Below are 4,786 nucleotides of genomic sequence, written 5' to 3' on the forward strand. Positions count from 1 at the left end.
TGAGGTGTTGCAGGGCTCCCCCTTACAACTCTCCCACTCCTAGGGGACAATGAAGTCACACCCAAACAGAATTTTGCCACATAGGCAGCTATTTACTATCATCTAGGTACAAAAACAGTCCTAGAAACCACTGTAAACACTGTTCACTTTTGGGTGTTCCTAGGTATTCCAACCACACCTTGAATGAAATGTTTAATGTTTACAAACACACACACACACACACATACAAGTTTGGATTCTGCTAATTTTATAGACAGTATCAGGTATCAGAACACTGAATCAGGGATGGAGACAGTACCCTTTGGAATCAAACCTCAAATGCCATTCTGAAGAGTGTAAGACTTCTGAGCTTATTAGATTCTTACATCCTGTTTATGAAAAAAAAAAAAAAAACAAGCAGTGTCACTAAAATAATTCTACCTAATTCATATATTCTACTAATGAAATTTTACTAATGAAAACCTTTGGCTAATGTCTATTAGGCTAATAAACAAAGTCTTTGTTACTGGTCAGAACCCAAGAGAGCTGAGCCCTGGAGGCTCTAGATTAAATTCTACATAATCCTCCCTGGAGTGTGTTTTCCCAATTAGGACAATAACTACCCCCCAGAGTATATAGATTAAAACCACATCTCTCTCTCTTTCTCCCACAAACACACACATGCACCCACAGAGTATTATGTCTATGCTGAAGTATTTTATTTTTATTTTTTCCTCTAAATTTTTATTTAAATGCCAGTTAGTTAACATACAGTATAATATTAGATTCAGGTGTAGAATTTAGTGCATCATCACTTCCATACATCACCCAGTGCTCATCATGACAAGTGCCCTCCTTAATCCCCATCGCCTCTTTTACCCATCCCCCCAACCACCTCCCCTCTGGTAACCATCGGTTTGTTCTCTATAGTTAAGAGTCTCCTTCTTGGGTTTTCTCTCGCTCTCTTTTTTTTCTCCCTATGTTCGTTTGTTTTGTTTCTTGAATTCCACATATGAGTGAAATCATACGGTATTTGTCTTTCTCTCAAATCTGTTCCCTAAATAACAAACAGCAGGAGTGATTTTCCTCAAACATAATAATGATCTACAGAGATCTAAACTCTAGTTACATATATAAACATACAAAATAAATATATATAATGTATAATTTCAGAATAAGAATATTAAATGAAAAAACAAATCATTTAAGAATATGTGCAATTTGATTCCATTTTAAGATCAGAAGAGGCAAAACCAAATATATGCATATATATATTTCTTTTTAAATAAACTTCTTTAAATAAACTAAGAAAAGATTTACGTAAAGAAAATCACTCAAATTAAAACCACACAACCCAAAGAATTTTCACAAAGTTAACACAGCTACTGCACAGTTTAAGAAATGAAATATTACTAGCACCTCGGAAATCTTTTCTTGTACCCCATGCCAATCAGTCATTCTTCTTTCCTCCTAGATGTAACCAACTATACGATTTCAAATATAATAAATTTCCCTGTTTGGAACATTATGTAAACAGAATCGTATGGTATACATTCTTTAACATCTGATTTCTTTTCAACATTACATTTGTGGTTTTGCTCAGTGCCAATATCACAGCCAATGAGGTTTATCTGAGGTGCGATGATTGCTAATTGAAAACTTTTCCCAGAATGCATGGCTGGCTCAGTTGGGGGATCATGTGACTTTTGATCTCCAGGTTGTGAGTTTGAACCCGGAACTGGGTATAGAGACTACTTAAATAAATAAACTTTAAAAAAAACATTTCATTTATGAAATTCATTCATGACATTGTATGTAGCAGTGGTTTGCTCTTTTTCATTACTATGTGGTATTCCCTGTAATAATATTCTAATTTATATGTCCATTCTACTAATGGCCATTTGGAGCTTTCCTGCTTTGGGCTATAACTAATAATACTGTTATGAATATTCTTGAACATGTATTTTAGGGCACTGAGGCAGACATTTCTTCTTTTTTCTCCAAGTTTTTATTTAAATTCCAGTTAGTTAACATACAGTGTAATGTTAGTTTCAGATGTAGAATTTAGTGATTCATCACTTACACACAACACCCAGTGCTCATCATAACAAAAGCCCTCCTTAATACCCATCACCTATTTCACCCATCCCCCCACCCACCTCCCTCCCGTGACCACCAGTTTGTTATCTGTAGTTAAGAGTCTGTTTCTTGATTTGCCCCTCTCTTTTTCCTTTTGCTCGTTTGTTTTGTTCTTTTAATTCCACATGAGTGAAATTATATGGTATTTGTCTTTCTCTGACTGACTTATTTTGCTTAGCATAATACTTTCTAGTTCCAACTTTCATATAATATATTATCATTTCATTATATATTCATTATATATATATTCATTCATATATATTCATTATAAATATATGAAATACACACACACACACACACACACACACTTACACCACATCTTCTTAATCCTTTCATTAGTTGGTGGACAGTTGGGCTCTTTTTATAATTTGGCTATTGTTGATAATGCTGCTATAAACATGAGGTTATGCTGAAGTATTTTTTAAAGTAAATGTTGAGATTTCAGTTGGTAAAAAAAAAAAGGAGCAATATTGGTGAAGGCTGAGCAAGGGAAATCAAACATGAAGACCATGAGGACATGGAGGACTTCTGATTCAAGAGCTACCATGCTAGAGGAGCAGAGCTTGAGAGACAAGGTTTGGCTTGATTCTGGTGAACATGGAAAATCAGACTGAAGAGTTTGGACTTGACCTAGAAGGGTGTCTATTCTCCCAGGAACTTAGGTTGGGTTATCATTCATCCATTCAACCAACAGCTATTGAGCATTGCCTGTAAATCAAGCCATATTTGGCACAGAGGATTCACAAATTAAGTAAGTTCTTTGTGGGGGAGGGAGGAGAAAGGAATTAACAGTAATTGCACCCTTATTATGTGCTAGTCTGTGTGTTACATGCTTGAATGTATTATCTCATTTAATTATTATAAAAATTCCATGAGATTTGATTTATTATCATTTTTGAGAGAGAGAGAGAGAGAGAGAGCATGAGTGTGGGGAGGGGCAGAGGGAGGGAGAGAATTCTAAGCGGGTTCCATCCTGGGACCCATCGTGGGGCTCGATCCCATGACCCAGAGATCATGACCTCAGCCAAAATCAAGAGTCGGACACTTAACTGACTGAGCCACCCAGGCACTCTGAGATTTGATTTATTATTACTGTCACTTTACAATTATCTGAAATTAAAGGTCAGATAGGTAAAGTAACTTGCCCTAAATCCCAGGTATTCAGTAGTGGTGTAGGTATTTGAATTCAAGTCTGAATCCAAATATCTGGTAATAGCACAAATAAATGTGAAATAGTTATAATAAGAACACCTTCCCCCCAAACCCAAACAAACCAAAAGCAAAAACCCAAGGTCATTTAATTTGTGTAATTGCTTAAGATAATATCGTACTACCAAGCATGACATAGTTCAGTTCTCTAGTGTTTCACTCTTAAGAACTATCTGCCAAAGGTATAGAACAAATCTGAACAGGCAAGAAGATCTTCAGTGTTACTCTCTGACAGAGAAGAGAGAAATATAAATTTGCCAAGTGGTTTTATCTAACAATAATCATCATATATATGTTTGTCACTTTTTAATTTAAAGACCATTTTTGTATGCATTCCTTCTTTTAATCCTCACAAAAATCCTCATATATGTAATATATATTATATATATACTATATATAGTATAAATATATATAAAATTTTAATTGATATATCCATCTATCTATATAATTTTACAGATGTGGAAATTGAGATGTAGGGATATTAAAGCATGCAGCTATCAGGCTATAGAATTTGACTGGTCAATTCTCCTGATTTTAAGGCCAATGATGTTTCCAGCTCACTGCAGCTGTGCTGTTTTAAGCATTAAAACACTTCCAAAATTATATTTAGCTCTTTATCTTAATCAATTAAGTTAGGCTATATTGAAACTGTCTTAAATCATGTAATTTTCTCAATTTTTAATAGCTGCTGGGAAAATTCCCAATTAAAAGTTATGAATGTTAAAAATAAGAAAGAAAACCAGAAATAACTGTATCTCAGACTTAAGTTCAATGATATTTTATTCCTTTCTTTTCTTTTCTTTTTTTTTAAGATTTTATTTCTTTACTTGACAGAGAGAGAGACAGCCAGAGAGAGAGGGAATACAAGCAGGGGGAGTGGGAGAGGAAGAAGCAGGCTCCCAGCAGAGCAGGGAGCCCAATGCAGGGCTCCATCCCAGGACCCTGGGATCATGCCCTGGGCCAAAGGCAGACGCTTAATGACTGAGCCACCCAGGCACCCCATATTCCTTTACTTTCCATAGGAAAGCTATTTGGAATGAAAATTCATCTGCAATATAAAGTATTTATGAAAATAGTTAGTGTCCAATATATAGCTGGCATTCAATAGACATTTATTTGTCAAACAACTGATCACCTCCTAAGATTTCTAAATAAACTGTATCCTTTAATAAGAAAGTAAGAGTCCCTTGAAGCTGACATCCTCCATTTAGACAACAATAGATTCCACTAATGTTTTTGAAAAGCTATTTTCTTAGATAAGTTAAGAATAACTTCTTGAAATATGTTTAAGGCTTAGCAAATATATTCTCTACTGAAACAGTAATGACATTTTAGCTTGGTCTACATGGAATATTTTCAAATTCTAAATTAGTGAAATCTGATTATTAAAAAGAAAAGTTTTATTCTCCCTCACAATGCAGTTTAAATAAGTGTTTTTAAAAGTGTGATTTACAGCATT

General features: G+C 34.7%; 1 pseudogene; it reads left to right on the plus strand.

Moving 5' to 3' along the window:
• Positions 1–1,570: 1,570 nt before the first annotated feature.
• On the plus strand, positions 1,571–1,721 carry LOC113264855 (U4 spliceosomal RNA; annotated as a pseudogene).
• Positions 1,722–4,786: the final 3,065 nt, after the last annotated feature.

The sequence above is a fragment of the Ursus arctos genome, unplaced genomic scaffold, assembly GCF_023065955.2.
Source record: "Ursus arctos isolate Adak ecotype North America unplaced genomic scaffold, UrsArc2.0 scaffold_13, whole genome shotgun sequence".
NCBI lineage: Eukaryota > Metazoa > Chordata > Mammalia > Carnivora > Ursidae > Ursus > Ursus arctos.